Consider the following 8,726-nt stretch of genomic DNA (forward strand, 5'->3'; position numbering starts at 1 on the left):
GAATTATGATAAGCATGTAGGGCACCTTAATTCTATGGGAATTAAACGCGTTCTTGAGTTGTAGTACTTGATTATGGATTTGATACATTATCTTTTTCATATATACTATTTATAACTTCATCGTTTTATATATAATATTTTGTTTTTCATGTGGATTGTACTGACAACATTGAACGCCACAAAGTAAACTGAATTACATTATATTTGTTTTGGTCCGTAATCGCCAATGTGAGCTGATAACTCCGGCTATTATATTGTGCAGTCGATTGATGGTGGGTTCAACGAGCCATAAGTCAAACGGTTGACTGATCGATCACAGATGCGAGATTATAACGATACCTCGTAGGACAACTTTTTTGTGACAACGTAATGGAGTCCTAAATATTTAATAACATTCGGTGCCAGGTCGTGGATAGGACATCCATTGTGTTCCTAGAGTCGATTCTTTTGACTATCGAATTTCTCTTGAGATTAAGGCAGTTTTTGGGTGACTTTGGTTTCTTTCTCACGGTCTGCCGTAACTGGAGGCTAAGTAGATTTTTTCGGGGTCATTTCATACTGTGCTTACATCTGCAGGATTCGAGTTGAGGAAAATATCCAACCCTTATCAGGTATAGTTATTTCTCAGGGCCACTCGAGGAGTTGTAACTGAAATGCATGGCCATGCTCGAATGTTGATTCGTTTATCAGTTAAGTTGCTCTCTAGTCGGGGAAACCACTCTTGATGATGATCGCTTGTAAAATACGACCTTTGTGAATACGGATTTGCAAATTGTTTTACATTGAGTGCGAGAAATTTTAGGATATGGGAATCGGTTATCGCACATACACTTGTGAGGACAAGTGGGAGTTTTTTGGAGCTTGTGTCCTCCACAAATTAGTGTGATAACTGATGTGACCATAATTAGCGCATATTTAGTCCCCGAATTAGCCTTGTTCCCATGCTTTTTAGTGCATATTTGGGTCATTTATTGTCTTTAGTTCTTTGTTTTGCATATTCTTTGAGGTTTTGTGTCCTTGGTAGGAAAGGAGTGTAAACCTTGCATTTTCAGAGCAAAATGAGACTAAATTGATTGAATTCAATGACCAAGCATCAAGGAGAGACAAGATTAGAAGGCCTTTGTACATATTATAGTAGTTGGGCAATGACGCGAAAGGATCCTTGCATCCCCGAGGAAATCCCCAAGGATTTTATGAAGGAAAGGAAGAAAAGAAGAAAGAAATAAAGTTGTCCAGCAATCCATGCGGATTGACTAGAAGACGCCCGTCCCCCAGCACGACAATCCGTGCGTCTTCCTTCAAAGACGCCCGAGCAGCAAGCCCCAGAAGGCGCCCGAATTCCCTTGAAGACGCCCGGGCAGAAGATCACGAATCCGCCCGTCCCGTGCCTAAGACGCACGGATTCCAGTCCAGCACAAATCCGTTTCTTCAAGCTTCAAAGAAAGAAGCCCTTCCTTCGAAAAATACCGGCGTCTCCCTGTTCAATCTAAAAAGTGTAATTACTAGTTTAGCCCTTAGTTAACCCTAATACATCCACCTAATTTCCACTATAAATACCCCATTAGTCTAATTAGAAGAGCATGGTCTTCTTATCAATTATTAGAATAGTTAATATCAGTCAAATCTCTCTTTAGTTTTGTAATCAACAATTAATCAAGTTTTAATACAAGTTTTATTTCCTTAATCTCTCTTTTGTTCATCCTTTATTTTGGGTAATTGAAGATTATTTGGGTTATTATTGGGAGATTGACAACCTCTCAATCAAGCATCAAGTACTTCTTTTATTCTTTGCTTTATTATTGGAATCATTAGTAGGTATAATTCTCTTAATCCCTTTTTAATTATTATTAATTACTTTCAATTGTTCATCATGTTTCATTTTGTTGGTATGATTGACAACCTTGCTAGCATGATCAACATGATAATGAGTGAGTAGTCACCTAGCTAGGGTTAATGGGTAATTAGGGGAAATCAACATGGGGAATGATTCATGCTTAAATTAATATGCTTTCATGGTTTCTTTGCTTGCTTGTCTTGATCTCAACTCATGCACATGTTATGTTTGATGAAATGCGAGCCTATGAATCCTTGCATTTTTTACCCATCACCTATCTTTTCAATGAGACTTGTAAGACATAAACCAACTCGAGTCTCATTAGACCATGCATGTTGTTGAGTAGGAAAGACTAAATCGAGTTGTAGGTGTTGTACAATCTAATCGATTCGGCTCCGGGACCCAAACTTTCCTAGGATTGTAAGATATAACCCAACTCAATCCATCACTACAATAATTGCTTGCTTATAATTTGAGAACATGTTTGTATGATCAATTCCCATGATTCCCCTATGACCCCATGATACCCTAGTGCTTTTTATCAATTATTTACAACCCTTTCAATTCATCTTGCTTATTTATTTTCATTGCTATTTAGTTTAGTGACCTTCTACATCAACCCAAATTGTGACACCCCTAAGACACCACTAGTTTCAATAGAAATCTCATCTCAATTCCTGTCCCTTGGGATCCGACCTTTACTTGCCTCTTTACTAATTGTAGAGTTGTTTGTGAAGTTATAAATTGTGTTTTGGTCTAGGTGCTCCTAACGACAAGTTACCGAAAAATATAGTCCGACCAAAAATGGCGCCGTTGCCGGGGACGGTGTTATCTTGATTTAGATTTTCTTATATTGTTATTAGTTGTGTCTTTCTTTGCCTTGGGGAAGTAAAACTCCTCAAGGTTTGTTCTAATTGTTTTCGAGTTGTTTGATATTTTGCATGTCTAGAAGGTCACAAGGTGATTTGTTACCTTTTGATCGTGAAATTGAAAGAACTTTGACAACCAATGGAAGATTTGCTAGGAGGAATTTGAGAGGTATTAGTGAGGTTGTGGATATTCAACCAACTATTGAGTTCATCAACCCTTTTGCAAGAGAAGGTGAGGAGAACCCAACACAAAATACCACACAAAATCAACCCACAATGCCTAAGTTTTCATCACATTCCGTACCCACCGAGGAGAACCTACCCAATGGTACTCCCATACCACAACATTTGACCGGAAATTTTATTGCCAAATCCGCCTTTATCCAATTAGTCGAAAGGAGCCAATTTGGGGGGATGCCTAGTGAAGACCCTCATTCTCATATGGAAACCTTTTGTGACTATTGTGATGCGATTTCTCAAACCGGTGTAACTCAAGACCAAATTCGATGGGTCTTATTTCCTTTTTCTCTAATTGGTACCGCGAAACAATGGTTGAAGGGCCTTGATAAGGCCACTCTTAGAATTGATTCTCGGAAGAAGTTGGCTCTAACTTTCTACAAAAAATTCTACCCACCGGAAAAGACTAACATGCTAAGAGCTCAAATTACGGGTTTTAAGCAAAGGGATGAAGAATCTTTGTATGAAGCTTGCGAGCGGTTCAAGGGAATTTGTCGCTCATGTCCTCACCATGGACTTAGCGTGTGGTTCTTGGTACAACAATTTTGGAACGGTCTATATGAAGATTCAAGGAACATTCTCAACATGGGATCAAATGGAATGTTCACCGAATTTGATGACAATCAAAATTGGAACAAAATTGAGGAAATGGCGGTCCATAACTCACAATATAGTAGACCTCGCAAGGCTACTAGAGGAGGAAAGCATGAAGTGGACTCCGTTACTCAATTGGGTGCTCAACTTAGTGCTCACATTGACACAATCAATTTGAAGTTTGAAAAAGCTATGGCTAGACTTGAAGAAGTCTCAAAATCACCAAAGCATCATGTTAATGCCATGACGGCATCCTCATCAATCCCAAGTGGGATATGTGAGAATTGTGGAACTTTGGGACATGACCAAAGTGAATGTAGGGGAACAAATGAATAAGTGAATGCTTTCCAAGCATACAAGAGTGGTACCCCTTATTCTAACTATTACAATGAAAACACCAAATTCCATCCAAATCTCTCATACAAAAGCCAAAATGTTCAAAACCCTCAAACAACATACACCCCACCTCCCATGAGAAACCAAAATCAAAGACCTTTTACAACCAAAACCAAGGTTACCAAAATCAAAATCCATACAATCAACCAAATAACCAAGGTTTTGATGTTCAAAAAGCGGTCCTCCAAATGCAAAAGAATCAACAAGAATTTTTCACTCAAATGCAAAAAGATAGTCAAGCAAAGGAAACCACCATCAACAACATTCTAGCTCACACCAAAATGTTGGAAACCCAATTGACTCAACTAGCATCTTCAAGCTCACAAAGATAAAAGGGGCAATTACCACCTCAAAGTAATCCCCCTAGACATGAAACGGTTAGTGCCATTCACTTGAGAAGTGGTACAAGGTATGAAGCACCGAAGAAGCAAGTTGAGGATGAAGTTGTGGAAGCTAGTAATAAGGAATAAATTGTGCAAAACTCCAAAGATGGAGAATCATCAAAAGAAGAAATTTCAAAGAAAAATGAAGACAAGGTCAAGGAGAAGGAGCCCATTGTGATTAGACTTCCTTTTCCAAGTCGTCAAGCCAAGCCCAAATTTGATGACCAACTTGGAAAGTTTATGGAAATTGTGAAGAATTTGGAAGTCTCAATTCCTTTCACGGAATTAATCAATCACGTGCCGGCCTATGCGAAATACATGAAGGACATCCTCACAAAGAAGAAGTCGATCCGGAAGCTTGAGACTATCGCCTTCACTAAGGTGAGTAGTGCAATACTTCAAGGGAGTTCACCTCCAAAACTCAAGGATCCGGGAAGCTTCTCAATACCGTGTACCATTGGCGACACCTTGATCAACAAAGCCTTATGTGATCTAGGGGCTAGTGTGAGTGTTATGCCATACTCGGTGAGTAAAAGGTTGGGGATGGGAGAGCTTAAATGCACAAATATCACACTCCAAATGGCCGATAGATCGACGAAGACACAATTAGGGATATGGGAAGATGTTCCCGTGCGAATTGGGAAGTTTTTCATCCCGGTGGACTTTGTCATTGTTGATATGGAGGAAGATTCCAACATTCCAATCATTCTAGGAAGACCTTTCTTACACACCGCGGGTGCGGTGATTGATGTGAAACATGGAGAGCTCACTCTAGAAGTGGGATATGAGAGTATAACTTTTAATCTTGACAAGACTATGAGAGCTCCCCGTTTACATGAACCGTGTTTTATGATCGATCATTATAGTCAGAAGGATGATAGGAAGAAGTCGGAACTCCAATGGAAGAAGAAAATTGAAGATGCTCCATTCAAAGAGCAAGAGAATTGTAGCAAAGAGAGCTTGCAAAGCTCACCAAAGTCAAGCAATGAAGAAGATGGCCTTATTGGCCAAGAAAAGGAAATGGGAAAGTTGTCTCCATCAAATCAAGAGATTTTCAATGATCAACTTAATGAAGTTTGTGGTCTTTGGGACGATGAATTTGAAGGGATTTTTAATCCCTACATTGGTAATGCCATCGATCAAGACCGACAACAAGGGCCAAGGTCTATTGAAGACCTCTATCATGATAATGAACAAGCGTTTGATTACTTTTTCAAGGTGTTGAGCAACATCAACAACACCTTGAACATGCCCCCTTGACATCTCATCAAGAATGAGAGTTTGGTGGAGTCCTCCCTAAACCACCATTTGTAAATATTTCTAACTCCCTAACTTGCATTTCATTTCTTATATTGCATTTTTGTCATTTTTGGATTTTTATACTTTGATCAAGATAATTATCATGTTTAAGAGAAGTGAGGGAGGGACTAATAATTTCAATTGTTGTGTAGTGCTTTAGGTTAGTGTGAGGATGGCAATTGCCTAGGCTATCCATGCCTTAGTAGTGCTCCCACAATGAAGAACACGAAATATGAAGAAGAATGAAAAAATGACAAGGGATATGCAATGTACACGGATGGAACTGAATCCGGGTAAAAAGGGGTCGAATCCGAGCGGATTCAGGAGAATCCGCCCGTCTTCAGGCAATTCGGGCATATTGGGTAGAAGACGCTCGTCCAACATGAGCTGAATTTTTGAAATTTCTGACTGTCAACGAATCCGGGCGTCCTGCATTCGAATCCGCCCGTTTTCAAAAATCCGCCCGTCCTGAAAGGAAGACGCCCGTCTTCTTAGCTGAGGAAAACAAGAAAAATCCCTGTAATGGAATCCGCCCGTCTTCTGTAAAAGACGCCCGTCCCGTGTTTGCAAATCCGAGCGTCTTCACTAAAAGACGCCCGTCTTTAGGCGAGTTTTTCCCAACCCAGAACAGGCCGAATCCGGCCGTCCCGAGCAAAAACCGCCCGTCTTACCCCTGCATTTCAAATTTTTCGGGTTTTATAAACCCCCTCCCACATTCATTTCTTCATTCCTTCATTCATAACACTACTCATAAACCCCATAACTCCAAAACCCTCATCCTCTCCATTACAAAAATAAGATTCCTCAACAACATTCACCAAAATCAAATCAAAACATCCTTTTAACAACAAATCAATCACTCCTCTTTCAATAAAAATCAAAACCAAGCACAAAATCTTCAACCTTTGAGTCGATTTTTGAATTCATAAGGGCAAAGCCTTTCATCTTTAAATCGATTTGGGTACAATAGAAATTGAAGATTTTCACTATTTTCTTGGTTTATTCATCAATGGCAAGGACTAAGGGAGCAACAAAAGCAACAAAGGCAAAGGCACCAAAGGCAAAGGCACTCTCCTCAAGACAAAAGAGTCTTCAAGCAAAGAAAGCATTAGCTATGGTGGTAGCTAGCCCAAACTTGGAAGTGCAACAAGAACAACCTCCCACGGAAGCAACAACATCTTCTACTCCGGAAATTGCTCAACTTTCGAATTATCCGGAGGTAATTTTCATTTCCAAATCCCATAGGGACACTTTTGCCAAGTTTTCTAGGAAATCATTTCTATCCACCAAGTTTATTTGTGAAGATACCTTAGATAAGTTGGGTGTCATTGAGCAAACTAGAGCCTTCTTTAGAGCCATGGGGTTGGAGAAATTGTTTGAATCAAAAGAATTGACATACCCCTCCCTTACCTTAGAATTTTTGAGTTCTTTGAAAGTTAACAAGGTTGAGACTATGGAGACCATCGAGTTTCGTCTAGCTAATGTTAGTAGGCGCATCTCCTTTGAGGAAATGGGTAAAGCTTTGGGTCTTAGTGATTCACCGAGTTATTTTAAGAATGTTGGCAAGTATGACCCCGACCCTCTTTGGGAGGCGATTTCCGGAAGGAAATTTGAGAACTTTCATGCTAGTCGCGCTCTATTAGTCCACCATCCGGGCATTAGAGTATGGCACAAGGTCATAGGGAACACCATCATTGAAAGAAAAGACACCAACCATTTCACCAAACTCGATTTTGTTCTCCTTGAGTCGGCTTTGAACATTGGAAGGGAATTCACCAAGCCTTTCAACTCTCTAAGGCTTTTGGTGGATAGATGGCTAAACATTGATTGTGGGAAGAAAGGCACTACCGTTATTGTGAATGGAGGCCTAGTCACTATTCTAGCTAAATACTTTGATCCAAACTTCAACAAAGATAGCAAGTATGAGGCGAAAGAGGGTGGTCATCTCATTGATATTAATACTATGATATACAAGTATAAGTGGGTTACCCATAACCCTCTTGACACCAAGTATGGATGGCTCACTAGTGAGGCTATATCTTTCACTTTGCCTTCAAAGATTTGTCAATTAAGTGTCCACCGGACCAACTATCTACTTCCCCTTTCAAAAGAGGCCGAGTACATTATCCGACAACAAAAGGGTGAAATTGAAATGCCCTCCTCTTCCATTGTCACACCAACCTATCCTTTCGAGTACCAAGAGTTCAAGCCCGAAGGCGTTGAAGCAAGAAATGATTATTTGACTCTTCTCATGCAAGAGATGCACAAGCAAGCCTTCGAGGATCGGAAAAATGCCTACTTAGCCCAATATCCACCCCTCCTTTACTTAGCTAGGCAAGGACTACTTGACCCTTCATGTCCTTTGCCTAGTTGGTCGGATAGGAAAGTCTTCTTTCCGAGTGCATCTAGGGTTGTTCCGGGTGATAATGAGGTTGTCGGTAATGAAGAGGTTAATGATAACATTGATGAAGAAGCTAGTGAAGAAGGAGAAGAGGATGATGAGCAAGGTGAACAAGAAAGTGGCGATGAGTCCAATTCTAGTGAGGAAAATGATGATAGTGATGATATGATGGAAGATTAGCAAGCTTTAGAGGCTCCTACCCTCTTGAGGTTTGTCTATTTCTCTCTTTGTTTTATTTATTAATCTTGATCATTGTTGGAGTAGTCCTAGCACCATTGAGGACTAACACCTCGGCCCCATTGAGGTGTTCTCATTTTATTGTTCCCACCTTTCAAAATCCAAAATGACAAAATTAGTTTCATGCATTGCATAGTGTGTGCATGAACTACACCCAACCTTAGGACATTAGCAATAATGTCTAGATCGGTTTGGGGAAGTCAATTCATACACAACGGGAGGTAATCTTAATTAGCCTCTCCGTCATAAACAAAAACCATGCATCATGTAGTGTAGATTAGTGTAGCTTGCATTTAGTGTAGAAATCATGCATCATGCTTGCATAATTTCCCATCATTTTGGCCATTGAGGACAATGTCCATATTAGTGTGGGGATGAGAATTCTAACTTAACTTTTATTCAAAAAATCCAAAAAAATTGAAAAATTTCGAAAAATCATAAAATTTGAAAATTGAAAAACCCAAAAACAAGTTTAT

At 39.8% G+C, this 8,726-nt stretch overlaps 1 non-coding gene across 1 annotated transcript; it reads right to left on the reverse strand.

The window, feature by feature from the left end:
• Window positions 1-3,351: 3,351 nt before the first annotated feature.
• LOC141610146 (small nucleolar RNA R71) lies at window positions 3,352-3,458 on the reverse strand. The gene has a single exon (XR_012528043.1). It is a non-coding gene; the product is annotated as a small nucleolar RNA R71 (small nucleolar RNA).
• Window positions 3,459-8,726: the final 5,268 nt, after the last annotated feature.

Source organism: Silene latifolia, chromosome 10 (genome assembly GCF_048544455.1).
Source record: "Silene latifolia isolate original U9 population chromosome 10, ASM4854445v1, whole genome shotgun sequence".
In the NCBI taxonomy this organism is placed as follows: Eukaryota; Viridiplantae; Streptophyta; class Magnoliopsida; order Caryophyllales; family Caryophyllaceae; genus Silene; species Silene latifolia.